Below are 16,838 nucleotides of genomic sequence, written 5' to 3' on the forward strand. Positions count from 1 at the left end.
GGGTCTATTTCTTTTCATTTCATGTCCCCTTGACATGGGTTCTGTACAACAGTGGTTCTTCAACTTTAGCATCAGAATCATCTGGAAGTCTCATTTAAAACACAAGTAGTTGGCCCTGGCTGGCGTAGCTCAGTGGATTGAGCGCGGGCCTGCGAACCAGAGTATCACGGTTCGATTCCCAGTCAGGGCACATGCCTGGGTTGCAGGCCAGTTCCCAGCAGGGGACTCACGAGAGGCAACCACACATTGATGTTTCTCTCCCACTCTTTCTCCTTCCCTTCCCCTCTCTCTAAAAGTAAATAAATAAAATATTAAAAAAAATAAAATAAAACACAAGTAGTTGGGCCTCACCTCCAGTTTGATATAAAGGAGGTTTGATTTGGAGCTCAAGAAGTTACATTTCTAACAAGTTCCCAGGTAGAGCTGATACTTCTGGTCCAGCAAGCAAACTTTGAGAACCACTGATCTACCACTTAGGAGCATCTGGGAGTTGTCCCAGTGAACAACACTCATCCTGGGTGGAAGCCTTTGTTCTACATAAATAATGTCATCTAATTTTTTATATGTTAATATAAAGCTGAAGAATTTAATGAGTTGTCTTCTATCACCACTCTTAACACTCTGTAGGTAGGGATATGTACTTGGTAGACTCTACTATAATGCAAGAATAATAAAAAAATATTTATTTCTTGATTACCTATACAGGAGATAGTGGAGTGGGGTTGGTAGCAGAGTTAGCCTGGAAGTCAGGCCCTCTGGGACTTAGTCCTGAGGAGGCAGAATTTCTGGAAAACCCTGGGAGAGTTATTCTCTCATGCCTCAGTTTCTTACTTTTGAAATTAAGATATTGGAAGTAATCATCTCAGAGATGTTATGAGGCTCAAGTGATTTAATACATATAAAAGCCCCTGAAGAATGACTGGCGCGTGGTGCATATTTTGATGTTACCTATCATTATGATTATCAGGAGTTTTTAGAGTGTTTTCTTTGTTACCTCTTTACAACCTAAAATCAGCCCTAAAAGGTAAGCACCTCTGTTATCCTCATTGTGGAGACTAGGAAACAAGATCAGAAAGGTTCCCCATCTAGTAAAAATCTCTGGTCTTTGTTTTTCACCAATGCTTTCCCCCCCAAATTATTTTATCCCGTAATAAAAGTGGTATGGGGAAGCTAGTTTCAAAAGAATATTTGAACATGATTGAATAATTACTTATTTGATGAAGACAATTAGTGAATTTTATATTCTAGTATTTTATGTCTACTTTAAAATGTATTAAAGACAAATAATGGAGGGAAGTATAGGTATAATAATGGTTGTATAACACATTAGTAAGGGTCTAGTATTTACAGAGTACCTGTCACATAAGTTTTTAATAAATAATTGTTGAAATATTAGAATGAATATGATTTGGAACTAAAATTACCTAAAACTAAAAATTCATAATGCCCAGAATTAGTGAGGTTAAATATATAGAAATGGGTATTGATATATATTATGAGATTTTTAAAAGTCGATTTGGCAATGGCCACCAAATTTTAAATATATATTTTCTTTAGGCCAGAGAGTCTAAGTATATACCCCAGGAAATACTGCTGTGTTCCATGAAATGTATGTACAATGATGTTCAAATTTAGTACTGTTTTTAATTGTGAAAACTACAACCTAAATGTTCAGAAATGGGGAAATTATTTAATAAATTATGAGTCATCTGTTTTCCTGGACATTGTCTACAAGTTAAAAAGAATGAGGAACAGTGACACACAGTGAAAGAAAAGATCTCCAACACGTGTTAAGTGAAAAAATGGTAAGAGGAAAAAGTATATAATCACCCATTTTGTTCAGACAGCTCAAAACTGTAATTATAAGAAATGTACAGGAAAATGTTTAGGGAAAAGTTGGAAAACTTACACACCAGACAGTTATCAGTGGTTGCCTTTGGGACATCAGGAGGGCTAGAGGAACTTCCACTTTGTGTACTTTATATTCTATATTATTTGAATTTTCCATAATTAGTATGTATTATTTACTTGTGAGATAAAAAAGAGAATAAAGTAGGTTGCTCAACATACATACTTTAAAAACCGTTAATAAGGCCCTGGCTGGTGTGGCTCAGTGGATGGAGTGCCAGCCTGGGAACCAAAGGGTTGCTGTTGGATTCCCAGTCAGGGCACGTGCACAGGCCTGGGTTGTGGGCCAGGTCCCCAGTTGGGGGCACATGAGAGGTAACCACATATTGATGTTTCTCTCCCTCTCATTTTCCCTCCCTTCCCCTCTGTCAAAAACAAAAAAACAAAGAGGCCCCCCCAAAACCATTAATAAGGATAATAGATGCTAGAATGTACAAGAGTAAGCTTTCACAAGCCTTAAAACATGTCTATTCTAGTAATTTAAAAATTTTCCAAAGTCATAATTCTTATTAACAACTTCATTATTTTTATTGTTATTGATTCCCAGAACATTTGTTGTGGATAGTTAAAGAGTTGAAATGGCACCTGAGTGCAAAGCTGTGGGGCAGGGATCACTGCTCTGCCAAAGCCAAGTGGCAGTTCTCTGCTAAAGCCGCATGGTGATCTCTCTACCCAAGCTGCAGGGGGGGGGGGTGTCCTCACTCTGGCAAAGTCATGTGGTTCTCTTTTTCAGTGCCTGCTGTGTCTGGGTTTAAATCCCCGCACCAATCTTCCTCTGTGCCCCCATTTCCAACTCCTCCTACTATCAGTTACACCTGCCAGCATTACTGTATTATTCCAAGTTTACTGGGCTGCCATAGTGAGTCTGGGCAGGTGTGGCCCCATGTTGTGGAGCCAATTTTGTCCAAGCTCTCATGCAGGTGCTGTCATCTGGGGGACCTGCCCCCAGTTACATCTTGGGGGGAAAGTCCCTTTCCATTCCCCTGACTCAGAGCATGGCCACAGCTATTTAACATATCTATGCAACCAGTTAAAGATTATAGATATGTTAAATGACCATGCCAGAGGTTAGCTGCAAAGCTATTGCTGTACAAAACAGCTCTCAATTGGCCCTGCTCCATTTGTCCCTTCCCCCAACTCACACCTGTTGTGGGGGAGGGGGGGGCTGAGGACATCTTATATGTCTTTCTAATATTTCCTAGATACCCTGAGTTCTGGACCCCATTCCAAATCCCTATTTGGGGTCCCCCCTCTTGGCTGCACCCTGTTACAAGATCACCCTAAAAAAGAGGTCTTTACCAGCTGCCTCTGCTTGGAGGAAAATGCTGGCTTTCCCTCTGCCCAAGTCTCATGATATGGAGATAAAGAGGTACAGCCTCTTAAAACAATTAATTTTAAAAGAAAACTTTATATCATTATTGCAACTGGAAAAGTGGTATCCTTTACCAACATAAGAAGGTTTTGTAGATGGTTATTTTAAAGTTAATATGATGTTAAATTCTAGATAGATAATGTTGACAACCTGAAGGAGTTTATTGAAAAGGGAAGTTACCTAGTGTTAAATGTTACAGACTTATTTTCCCCAATTGAGACTTTCTCCCTTAATATTACTAAGAAGGATTAAAGAAGGATTAAATATAAATAAGAAGGATGTGTACTACCAGGGACACACAGTGCATATTTTGGGAAATACTATATAAGTATTCCCCCAAATAGTCTAAGCTATTAGAGAACAGATTCACTCTTTTGCCTTAACTTTCTTAAATCACAAACCAAATAAATTGAGGTAAGAATACATTTTCTTCTGAAAGTCTATAGCACCTGACACTACTTTCTCCCTTCTCAGAAGTCTCCATTTTTTTAAACTTCTGTGACACTAATTATAAGGCCTCTGACTTACAATGTGTCTAATATTTTACCAGAACACTTTTACATTCACTATCTTGTAAAAAACATCCTTTGAGGTTACATATTCCAGATGAGAAATGTTGAGGGGTAAGCAAGTTGACAAAAATTATTTGAAATGATAGGAATAAAATTAATCTTATAGCTGTAAATAAGTGACCTCTTCTCTTATTCATTGTTTCCTTTTCTACTCACTTGCAAAAAAAAAAAAATACAGCCTCAAAACCTTAGAAAAAAGAAGGCATCATGTGAAAGACAAAGAAGGGGCAGAAAAGGCCTAATTAAGGACATATTACAGACATTGGGGGTATGTACCCAACTAGGAGTAGAAGTTAAAATTGAGAACTCTTTCTTGCAGGAGTTTCTGGTCCAGTTATGTATTTCATAGGTAAAAACAGAAAAACAGAATATTTCAATGATTTATGTTTATGATGCTTTAATATCAAATTAGATTTGGCTTTGATCAGAGTAGCGTAGGTAGAGTGGAATAATTAAGCAATTACTGTAGCTACATCTCAGAAGAGTCACAAAATTTTTACAGAGGAAGTAGAGTGACGTAAGTGAGAAAAGAAAACTGAACAGTGCAGTGAGGGAAGTGATGGTAGGGAAGAACAGGTGAGGAGAACTTCCTTGTAGGAAATATCCATCATCCTCAAAGATCATTTATTTCCTGCTAACCTATGGGTTCCATGTAATGTTTTAGTTGTGACAAATACATAGTTAGGCTTGGCTTTATGATCGAAGGTAGACTTTCAAAATTTGTGGGTCAGTTAGATTTTTAAAATGTGTACATTTCCCATGTTGTAATCTGAGAGAGTATATTTTCTTTTCTTCTCATCAGTGTGCTATCCTAGCTGTCTTTCCCCAGGTACTTTCACTGTAAGTACGCTGACACCACCAGACCCAGCTTAAATAAAAAGAAGAAAATTCTCATAGCAAAGTATTTTTCAGAAACCAAATACAGGAAGTTTCTTTGGGCCTTATAAGAAACAGGAAACTAAAAAACTGCAAGGATTATTGCTGGTGCACGTTTGCACTTTTCCTCTCTTCTGGTCATTCTTTTCTTCCACAGCAAATCAACTTTCTGTCAACATCATGTACTTGAGCAGAGATGGCAGCTTCACAGTGCTTAACTTTACAGCATGGGTAACTTTGTTTTAAGTGAACAAAAGTCTGAGCAACTGTCTTTGAATAGCAGTTCCAACTTCCCTGGGAGGGAGACCCTGACCGGCTTAGTCAGGTGACGATTCACAGTACGTCAAGAGTGTGGGGGCAGAGTCACAAATGATAATATCGGGGCTAGAGGCTGGCTGCTCTGGGTGAAGAGGAAAGACTCCTTAATCTAAATAAGGACTCAGGAACTGGTGTTCTGTAAACTAACACTATGCCAGGGGAATTTCTATATTTAAGAGTGAATCTTGGTATGAATCCTTTTACAAAGAAAAATATTTTTAGTGAACTGCTAACTTTACTTCTATTTTAGTTCAATATTTTTGCAGAGCATAATTATAATCAACATTTTGCATAATGTAATTATCCTCACCTGAAGGAGGCTATTAATTTCTAATTTACAGAGGTGACTATTGTTTGGGCTTTCATGTGTGGAAGTTAAACTTATCTGATTATCTCAAGGAAAGGAGGGACCTGTTTCCAAGAACACATTTTTCTTTGGGACTATACAGAAGAATGAGAGGATTGATACAGAGACAAGGTCTTTAGTGTAGAGGAGGTCTTGGAAAGTTTTTTGCCATATTCAACCAAACTTGGAAATAAATATACCTGAAATATCTGGATGATTCCAAGTAAAAAAAAATCAAACAAACAAAAAACCCCTACATTGCTTGCTCGTCTGTCTGTCTGATTCAGATTCCTGCCTTTGTCTTATATTATTACCAGATCTGGGATAAATTGGCCTCTCTTCATAGCTACTTCCTTTCTTTAAGAAAAGCCTATCTTCCCCATCTTGGAAAGAAACAAACTCACTGCAGGATTTATGGAGATAGATCCCTAGTTCGGGCCTGTTTCCCCTTTCAAGGGCTTTCTATGTCTTTTTTATTTTTTTTTAAAGATTTTATTTGTTTATTTTTAGAGAGAGGAGAAGGGAGAGAGAAGGAGAGAAACATTGACAAGTGAGAGAAACATCAATTCCTTGCCTTTCACACACCCTTAACTGGGGACCTGGCCTGCAACCCAGGCATGTGCCCTGACTGTGAAGTGAACTAGCAACCTTTCATTTTGCAAGCCAGCATTCAATCCACTGAGCCACACCAGCCAGAGCTGCTTTCTGTATCTTTTTTTGCTCCCATATTTATGTTCCCCTTAAGATTTTTTAAAAATTAATTAATTAAAAAAAATTATTTTAGAAAGGAGGGGACAGAGAGAAAGAGAGAGAGAGAGAGAGAGAAGAGCACCTATTTTTTGTTCCACTTACGCATTTTTCAGTTGATTCTTACAGGTGTTCAGACCGGTGATCTAACCTGCAACCTTGGGGATTGAGATGACGCTCTAACCAATTGAATTACTTGGCCAGGGCCTAAGATTGTTTTTATTATTTCATCATTTAATGTCATAGTTTTACTTTTTTTAATCCAAATTCAGGTTTTGTCATCTATCTCTATTACAACTCACCGCTAATCATGCCAGCCCACACAGTTATGTGTAATGCAAGAAACTGACAAATTCTTCAAGATCACAAATTAAATCCAACATATTTCTTATACCTCCAAGCTTGGTGACATTGGTAAATTGTCCCTACAATAACTATAATAGCCATTTAATAACTGTGCTAAGCATTTAAAAATACTTTTTCATCTAATTTTCAAGACAGCTCTTCAAGGAAGATGGTATTATCCCCATTATATTGATGAGCAAATGGAAATTTAGAAAATCTCGAAGACTTCTTTGGTGAAAGCTGTGATTCAAATCTGGGTTGGCCAGACTCTCAGGCTTAAGTTCTCCAACCCCTTGCCTTGGGTCTTCAACCCTGGCTTTGCTTCAGAACCACCTAAGAACTTTCAAAGGAGATAGAAGCCAAGGCCCCATTATACATACTGCTACAGTTTTTTTTTTGCAGGTGTGGGTCTGGGGAGAGTCAGCCAACAGTGACTGCTGCTGCCAGGTTCTACCGCAGTGGAAGCACAGAATATTGCTGCATACCACCACTACATACTGCCCCAGAGTACACAATTACCTGCTAATCTTTACTTTTAAATCGGGGCCATACAATCAGTTCTGAATCTAAATGTGTTATCAACCAATCCACATTTCTTGTTTCTCCATATTGTGTGAAAGAATGTTGTGAAAGACTCGGTCAATTTTTTGTTGTACTTTCTTATGTTATTATCAAAGAACAGGCAGGACAAACTTTCTGAAATGTTTGCCCTGGGATCAAATTTCTAGCTACCAGGGATCACACAAAGAGCTAAACAATTCTCTACAGAGTGAAAAGAGCTAAATATTCCAGGGCAGTATTATCTTAAAATGCTAATATTTTAGTGAGAAGAGAGGCTTTCACTATCTGAACGACAGACCTAAGCAAGTAATTTAATCTCTCTGCATAGGTATATTGACTTCTCAATTGTATAGGCCTCTGAATAACATATTTCCCTTTTCCACCTGTTTCCATATCCAAATCTCTAATATAAAAATTAAAAAGCGAATCCATCTCCCCACAGAAACTCTCAATATTCTCTAGTTCCAAATGGCTTTTTCTGGTGAGTAGGTAGTGGATAGTAACAGACACCATGCCTGGTTGAATAAACACATCATTGCAAAATATAGAAACATCACTTAACTACAATGAATGTATTTGCACTTTCAGAGTTCTAAAAGGCTTTCTTTTTTCCTCAGAAGAATGTTTTTATCTCCACAGTTCAGTGCTTTTTATTTTCACCCTGACATGAAAGCCACATTTAGCACTGATCTTCTTTTTTGTGGGTCTGTGTTCTGGTTTGTACTACAGTAATAGTTTTTGTTTGCAGAAAAGAGAACTTTCATGGCAGTCGCTGCTTGGAATTTTAGTTTTAATATGCTAAGAAGGTTTCAGATTTGCCATTTGAGTCACAGCTTACATTTCTAATTTTTTAAAAGAAATTAATAAAAAGGGATTCTGCAGCGTATTTTGCTTGAAAGTCAGTTGCCATATGAATAGGGTTCCCGGACCCAATTCCATCATGGAAGGGAGGGTTCCCCTCATACCAACCAACAGTTCTTGCTCAGATACTGCCAAAGAATTCAACTCCTTTCTAACAGTATCTACCTGGATCATGAGATTCCACAGGTTAAGGGGTCAGACTTACAAAGATTGCCCGTCACCTCCCTCCTCAGAACACACGCACTTCAGGTGCTAACCCCAAGCCCAAGCTTTTACCTATGCTTCTGACCAACAAACTATAAATTGGAGGTTCCAAAGACTCCTCCAATTTAGAATGCCAATCTCAAGTTCAAGTTGTTACCTGTACTTTTGACCAACAGGCTATAAATCAGAAGTTCCCACAACACCCTTCTTGGGTTTGATTAATTTGCTAGAATGGTTCACAGAACTCAGAAACATTTTACTTACTAGATTATTGGCTTATTATAAAAGGACATTAAAGAACACAACCAGATGAAGAGATATCTAGGGCAAGGTGGAAAAAAGGAGTTTCTGTCCTTGTGAAGCTTGGGGCCCCTACAAGGTGGCAATCATATGGAAGCATTCCAGTTCCCCAATGTGGAAACTCTCCAAAAAAGGAAAAGCTGGCCTCCAGGGTTTTTATGGAGGCTTACTTACACAGTAATGACTGACTGAGTCGTAGACGTTTGTCAATTGAACCTAATTTCCAGCCCCTTTCCCTTATCCCCAGATGGGGTAGGGTGGGGTGGATGGGACTCAAAGTTACAAATCTCTAATCATTTCTCTGGTTCTCCTGCCAACCAGATCCTACCCTTGGGTGAGGTCCAAAAGTCACCTCCTTAACAAAAGACACCTCGATCACACTGTGTATGATGAACACCAATTATCTTACAAATCACAGAGTTGCATCATAAGAATGCAACTCCCCTATAATCTCTTCCTCTTATGAGAAAACAGGGCCTAGTTCATTATTTACTTTAAAGAAGTCAGTATGAATTCAAGTCGTTTCCTATCCTGCTATCATCATTTGCTCCAAGGCCCTTTGTGATGGGTCTTATGTAAGAAGAAACGTGGGAGGTGATTTGGTGAGGATTATTTGAAGAAACCATTAAATACAAGCCAGATCTGAATGGCAGTATCACTTGTGTATGACCATAAATGCATCAGTTCTGTCAGATTGACAGAAAGAAGGCTAGTAAATGAAAAAGGCCCTATGCTGTCAGTGAAAGCCTACGTATTTGACCTCACCTCTTACCACTGCCCCCTCCCTCACTGTCCTTCAGCCACAGTGACCTCTTTCCCGGTCCTTGAACTTGCCAAGCGCATCCCCTTCTGAGGGCCTTTGCCTCTCTGATAGTCCCTCTGCCCGAAACTCTTTTCCAAGATAGTCACAGGACTGACTCATTCCCATCCTTGGGATCTCTGCTGAAACGTCAGTTACTCTGGGAGGTCTTTCCTGGCAATCCTAACTAAAATAGCACACTGTCTGCTCTCTTTCTACTCCTTCACTTTGCATTATTTCTTTTAGTGGCAATTATGCACGCGCACGTTACACATTTAAGGCACTTTTGTCACTTTATTAGAACACTACTCCAGTACTCAAGAAGTAGGCAGTTAGTGATTACATAGCATCCTTGGGGGCCTACAGCCTGGCACCTAGGAGGTGCTCTGTAAATATTTGTTGAATGGATGAATGGAGCTGTTTGGGACGGTGGAAATTGTTTCTACTCATTCGCACAGGCCTTGTCAATTCTCAGGCAGCTGGGAGCCTCACCCCACTCTCACTGCTTTCTAGTTCGGGTACTTGGATCTGCACTGGCGCAAAACGGTACGGAAGAACGCGTTGCCCCAACCCTCGGTCTCGAGGCCGAAAATGGGGAAGTACAGGTTTACTGGACTTGGACCGTGGAAGCAAAGGCAGTGTGCGGGTGGGGAAAGTCTGTGCTGGGCAAGGCTGCACACACGCCTTCCTCGTCGGCTGACTCATTCCCAGCCGCCTCCGCAGCGGGAGGCAGCACACAGACGCCCATCTTGGGGAGGGCTGTCCCGCTAGCCCCCGCGAGCTCAGCTTCTCCATCCGCTCCGGTACAAGAGCCGTCCTGGAAATCTCTGTGCACACCCGCCGCCTTCGTGGGAGGCCAGGGCCGTGCGTACCCCTCCCAGGTCGGCCCGGCGACGCGCGCCGGGATACGCGCAGCGTGGGTGGAGCGGCGCACGCGCAGTCCGGGGGCGCACGCCAATTCCCACTGCCGCCCTCGCCTGGCTCAGATCCGGCCTCGGTAAGCGCTGAATCGGCTGCCCGACTGACGGCCAACCGGTAGGCTAAGTGCAAGTGTCCGCTGCGGCTCTGCGGAAACCGGGTGGCCCGGGCGAAGGTGGAGACGACTGCTGTGACCGGCTTCGCGGGTGCGTGAAGTAAGAGTGGCGGGGGCTGCAGGAAGTAGAGAGGAAGAGGAGCAGGAGGGGGCAGCAGCCACTGTAGCTAACGGCCTCCCAGGGCGCTGACCGGCTGGGCCCGCGACCCGCTGGCTCGGGAGTTCGCGCCGCCGCCTCGACCACTCGGCTCCTGGGCCTGGACTTGCGGCGCACGTCGGGGAGACGAGCCGCTCCCACGGCTCAGGGAAAGGCCAGGTCCTCGCCGCCGAGGGATGTGAGAGGGAGCCGAAATCGCAAGGGAGCGCCCCAGCCCGTAGGTCGCTGGGACCCGTACCAGCTCCCGTGGCTTCGCGGATCTTGGCCGGCCGGAGGCACCTGGTAGGAGCAGCAGCCCCTGTGGGCTTGGGGGAGCGTCCTCGTCGCCCGATCTGTGCAGCTGGCAGTATTATTGCTGTCTGGTCTCTGGGTGGGTGCAGTTGTCTCTCCACCACCTTCCCACATCCTGATCTCCGCTTTCCCCCTGCTCCCGGCAGTAAACTTGACAGCAAGAAAATCTTCCTCTTTATGGGGAAACAACGGAGTGTTTTGGTGTTTTGCTGTTGGTATTTGCATCCATGTGTGCCTGATATCCACCCCCACCCTTTACTACTTATCCCTCTTTAAAATTTTCCAGACATCCAAACAACCTAGAAAAGAACATGCATTTCCCCTGGATTTCTGCGGTAGTAACTGCTTCTTTTCTTCTTTAGGTTTCAGAAACAGGCAAGGGAACAAGATGTGAACTGTTTTTCTTCTGCAGAAAAAAGAGGCCCTTCCTCCCCTTCCCGCGAAGGTGGGTATGCATCCCGGCCTTTATCGCTGCAGTAAAGGTGAGGGTATCACGAGCTTTTGAGTGCGAGCTCAGGAAGGCTGGGAAAGTGTATATAGACAGGCAGGGCTCATGGTTTCTTACTCCGCTGACAAAGGCAGTGTTTAACTTTTAATGTTGATCTGGAAGAGTATCTTGAGGGTGTTTATTGTTGCCCTTGGATCCGTTCAGAAACGTTCATTGTTTCTTTCTCTGCTGATTATACAGTAATAGGACTTTGCAGAAAAAAAAAAAACAAAACGTTGTCAGGTCTGCTTTCTCTTCAAGTAGCCAGAGATTCTTAATCTTTCAAAGAGGAACATTTTCTAGTACTCAGAGGTACGAATTGAGAGAACATGATAGCCGTTCTTGCTGGGGTTTCTGCTACCACACTGAATGCTTCCTGGATGGTTTTATCTGCCTAAGTTTGCTGTGTCAGTTGAATTTACCCAGTTTGCTTTCCGGTGATTATTAATCTGTCAGGAGAAACTCCTTTCTCTGAATGAAAGGATAGAAGCAGCTGAGGTATGTCATACACAGTGGACAGGAGAAATGTGGAGAAGGAAATCAGAATTGGAAATGAGAGATGACAGTTGCTTTTGGTTTCATAATAGGCTTATACAAAGTGAGTTGTTGGGCTAGTGCAAATATTCTGATATAACACGCAGCAGATCTGAAGATGAATAATCAGCCTTTGGCCTCCGGCCTCCCTTTCTCCACCCCCTTCACCTTCTACACTTAAAGTGGGAGAATTCTTTGTTTGTATATGCAATAAGTGTTAATGTGTAACAAACAATTGCAAACTGGATGTGTCCAACACTTGCCTTTATATATATATTTACCTGTATAGGAAAGCTGTCATACTTGGTGACTAGATAAACACATAATGCTTGTTTTTGCTCCCATTGAGTGTCCTGTGTTTGGAGTTCATTATGTTCTAGGGGCCATTTAAGGATCATGTACTTTTTTTTTTCTGGTGATTTGAGACAGGTGTCTCAGGTATGGGAAGGGATATCTTTTCTCTGCTTTTACCTGGTTATTGCTGAAAGGCGGGGTGCTTTTGAGGCAGAATAGGAAACCACACTGGCTTGGGAGTCAGATCTGGGTTGGAATCCTGGTGTTGTATTATTTAAAATCTCTTTGAGCCTCACTTTTCTTATGATTGTTGTGAAGATTGAATAAGATTATGCATGCAAAGTAGTAAATTGCTTGGCTGCTGTAAGTCTTGGCTGCTGTCAGGGCTCTGCAGGCCAAGGAGATTCGGAGAAGGACAGAATGACTCTGAATAAGGTGATCTGCCAGTGACCAGTGTTTCTTCCTCTTTAGTATAAGTAGAAAAAGGACTTTTAGGTCTTTAACTAGTTAAGGGATTTTATAGCTTTTTAATGGAAAGGTTGTACTTACTGCTTTGACACTCCCACCCCTTAAGCTGCCCCACCAAACTGTTGTGCTGCCCTCTTGTGGTTAATTGTGCTAAGAACTTTCTTTTGCTCCTCCCACATCGATTTTTTTTTCTTACTTTTTTTTGGGGGGGTGTCTTGTTTTAGACCCCTTCCTTTTGCTCCCAGCACGTGGTTTCCCAAATTGTGAGCCGTGGTGCCCCAGGGCCCCAGTGAACTCAAGCCTGAACTAGTAATTTGAAATAGTTCACAGTTTCAACATTAGATTGACACATTTCTTTCTTTCTACAATGTCATATCTTTGCAAAGCTGTGTTTTTAGAGGTTGCTCTGATAAAAAGCAAATACTACATGACAGTCGATGATATAGGCAATGAGAGTGTGATGTTGTCTGATTTCATTCCTAGGTTTGAGAAGATACACAGTGCCCAACAGGCACTATCTTGTAGGGACATTAACACTTAAATGGTTTGAACCTGTCTATTTAAGTGTTTCTTTTTGCCTAGGGGTCTGGAAAAAAATCACAAAGACTGAGGAGTCCCCGAATGGAGAAAGTTGGAGAACCTCTGCCTTAGCTTTTGGTTAGCTTTTCTGTTAAAAAAATTATTTTTAGTGGAAAACTACATTTTTTAAAAATGTTGGTCACTAATTGACCCTTCTTTCTACCAAAATTATTGATGCAATTATTGATCAGTTCCATCTGATCATGTTAAGGATAGCAGAAATGTTGACAAGATGTGTTGAATAGGTTAATATAAGTGGTAAATGAAAGAGGTAGTTTTAAAATGGTGCCTAATTTAAATTCTATATAACCAGGAGAGAAGGAAATTACAAAAGGATATGAAATGATTTTGGGGGGGCATGTTGAGTTTGAGGAGATGGTCAAAAATACTAGAAGACCAGTACTGTGACTAGAATGACAAATGAGCAACAGATTAGTTTTAAAATGAAAGAACTGAGCATGCTTTTGTTGTTTGATAGTTACTTTCCAGGTGTTAACTATATGTTTTCAAATTGGTTGTGTATGCTTTGATAAACAATACCTAGATTAAAAGGCACAAATGCACAGAGTGCTAACCACATGGGGAGCATTCATTAAATGCTGTGTATGAAAAATAAACTAGTCAATCACCAAACAAATATTTATTTATTTATTTATTTTTTTTATTAAATAAATTTATTTATTTATTTTGAATTGTTTATGCTGTTACAGTTGTTCTATTCCCCCCTTCATTCCCCTCCACCCTGCCCCCCCAACCCCCCCCATTACCCCCCCTTTAGCTTATGTCCATGTGTCTCAAGTCCTTTAGGTTCTGTATTTCCCATGCTATTCTTGCCCCCCCCATCTATTTTCTATCTACTGTCTATGCTACTTATTTTCTGTACCTTCTCCCCCCCTTCTCCTCCTCCTACACCCCTGTTGCTAACCCTCCTTGAGATCTTCATTTCTATGTTTCCACTCCTGATCTAGCTGTCCTTTTAGTTTGCTTTCGTTTTAGGTGTGGTTGTTAATAACTGTGAGCTTGTTGTCCTTTCACTGTTCATGTTTCTTTAACTTCTTTTTCTTAGATAAGTCCCTTTAACATTTCATATAATAAGGGCTTGGTGATGATGAACTCCTTGAATTTGGTCTTATCTGAGAAGCACCTTATCTGTCCTTCCGTTCTAAATGAAAGTTTTGCTGGGTAGAGCAATCTTGGTTGTAGGTCTTTAGTTTTCATGACTTGGAATATTTCTTTCCAGCCCCTTCTTGCCTGTAAGGTCTCTTTTGAGAAATCTGCTGACAGCCTGATGGGGACTCCTTTGTAGGTGATTGTCCCCTTAGCTCTTGCTGCTTCCAGGATTCTCTCCTTCGTTTTAATTTTGGCTAATGTAATTATTATATGCCTTGGTGTGTTTCTTCTTGAATCCAACTTTTTTGGTACTCTCTGGGCTTCTTGGATTTCTTGGAAGTCTGTTTCCTTTGCCAGATTGGGGAAATTTTCTTTTATTATTTGTTCAAATAGTTTTTCCACTGGTGGTTGTGTCTTTCCCCCTTCTGGTACCCCTATAATTCGGATATTGGAGCGTTTATAGATGTCCTGGAAGTTCCTAAGCTCCTCATTTTTCTGAATTCTTATTTCTTCATTCCTTTCTGATTGATCATTTTTTTCTTCCTTCTGGTTCACTCCATTGAGTTGAGTCCCAGTTTTTTTTTCATCTCTATGGGTTTCCTGTGGAATTCCATTCATTTCCCTTAATTTAGCCTTCATATGTTTCTCTAATTTGTGGCTATAGTCCACCAAATCTGTGAGGAAGCTGACGACCAGTGTTTTAAACTGTGCGTCTGAGAGATTTGCTATTTCTTCGTCACTTAGATTTATCTCCGGGACTTTGAGGTCCCCCTGCGACATTTTTGGTCTGTTCTGGCCCTTTAAGTGAGAGAAGCGGCGCCTTGGAGTCCCAGGTCGCTGGGTTGTGACGCTGTATGTGGGGGCGTGGTCAGAGCGGGGAAAATGCCGCCGCCGGCCGCCAGCGCCGCCGCCGCTCCCACCGCTCACTCCCTCACCCGCGCGTATCCGGGCACCCACAGTCAACTCGCTACCACCGCCTCCCCGCTGACTCCTCCGTAATCGCTCACCCGGTGGGCTGCTCACTAGGTCCAATCCTGGGTTTGGAACCGCGCAAATGTCGCGCGTCTGGATTCCGCGCCCGCGCCCGGGTCGATCGAGTTCTCCTTTGTAACTCCTCACCCGCCGCCGGTTTCGCCCCTTACCGGTCGGGCCGAAGAATTTGTTGTTTGCGGACTTCCGAAAAGTTCAGTTTTCCGTGTTCTGGTTGTGTTTTCTGATGCTAATATTTAGTTGTCCTTAAACTTGGTTGTGAGAGGAGGCAAGGCACATCCACCTTAAACCTCCATCTTGGCGGAAGTCCCAAACAAATATTTATTAATGCCTACAATGTTATAGGTACGTTGCTATGTCCAAAAGAGATGCAGAAAAATATAAAATAGGTTCCTTTCACTTGGGGAGATAAGTAACGAAAGTTACAGATATTTGAGGTCACTTAGAGTTGGAGTGAGCATAAAAAGGTTCCAGAGAGGAGGTAGAATCAAATCTAGGTAGGGTTTGATTTTGCTTCAGAGGAATGAGCTTATCTAGGAGGTAAACAAGGGCAGGACATGCATGATACATTTAAAGAACAGTACATAAAAAATTTGAAATGAAGGTTTGTGTAGGAGAGTAGTAAAAAACCAGGTTGAAAATGTATGTTCGAATTAGATTATGGATACTTTTAAGAGCTGGGATGAGAAGAATGTACTTTACTCCATAGGTAACAGAGAAGCTTTACCTATCTTAATTTTTGTATTAAGAAAAAGATTGCTAAAAAATATTTAGGAAAATCACCAGTGCTAGGCCTGAAGTAATGAAGATTTGCACTTAGCGGAAGTAAGACTGGATTGATGTCACACACAACTTCATTATGGATTGGATAGGAAAGGAGGATAGGGCGGGGGTGGGGTGGGGTAGGGTGGGGTGGAGGAGAGTAATCAAAGATGACTTTGAGGTTTTGATCTTCAGCGACAGAGGAAATGAAGTGTCGAAACTTCAGGGTATCTGAGAACATCTGGGCCACAATGTGTACGTTTTCCACATTACAAATAGGAGACCCAGAGAGATTTAAAAATGTGTCTAAAGTTACTCAGCTAGTTAGTGACAAAGAAAGAACTAGAATTTTTTTAATGGCAGTATTGACAGAGATAGGTATGAAGGTATTAGCTGGTTGAAGAGATACAGATATAAGCTGGACTTATATTTTGGATATGTTGAGTTTGAGGTGACAGTGGGATAGTCGAGTGAAAAATAGATAGCTAGACGGTGGGACATGTCACTAGAACTTGGTAGAGAAATTTAAGGCTTGGATTATGGTGCTCAGAGTAAAGAGCAGTAGACCTGAGATTGAGCCTTGGGAAATGCCTGTAGAGAGTGAGTGAAAGATGAATTGGCAAAGGAGACAAAGAAGGGGCAGTTAACATGAGAAGCAAGTGGATGGGTAGGTTAAGAAGGTGAGAATGATTTACATGTTGCTCATTGTTGATCACTGCCAACAAATGAGAAGAATCAGAACTGAAAAAAGGTCTTAAAAATGTGTACTAGTGTTTTACTTGGAGAATCTAGAGAAGAAGAAAGAAGAAAATTGCTTATAGTGTCCTTATGCAGAAATAACTGCTGTTAACATTTTGTTCTTTCTAGTATGATAGATGATCTTTGGATCTGACAGTTGGCTGAACGGTGGAGACTTCTATCAAG

General features: G+C 41.5%; 1 protein-coding gene across 9 annotated transcripts in view; it reads left to right on the forward strand.

Moving 5' to 3' along the window:
* Positions 1–16,838, forward strand: part of JAK2 (Janus kinase 2) — a 196,253-nt gene that overhangs the window by 69,644 nt on the left and 109,771 nt on the right. For 2 of the 9 annotated variants that reach the window (XM_037143581.2, XM_037143579.2), the window contains one exon: positions 11,053–11,135. The gene's annotated coding sequence lies outside the window, so the exon portion shown is untranslated. Of the gene's footprint in view, positions 1–10,195; positions 10,682–10,748; positions 10,770–11,052; positions 11,173–16,781 lie in introns of those variants that run through there. The other 7 variants (XM_037143577.2, XM_053656163.1, XM_037143578.2 and 4 more) reach the window with 7 other exon arrangements.

The sequence above is a fragment of the Artibeus jamaicensis genome, unplaced genomic scaffold (assembly GCF_021234435.1).
Source record: "Artibeus jamaicensis isolate MK-2021 breed Jamaican fruit bat unplaced genomic scaffold, CSHL_Jam_final scaffold_1964, whole genome shotgun sequence".
Lineage (NCBI taxonomy): Eukaryota > Metazoa > Chordata > Mammalia > Chiroptera > Phyllostomidae > Artibeus > Artibeus jamaicensis.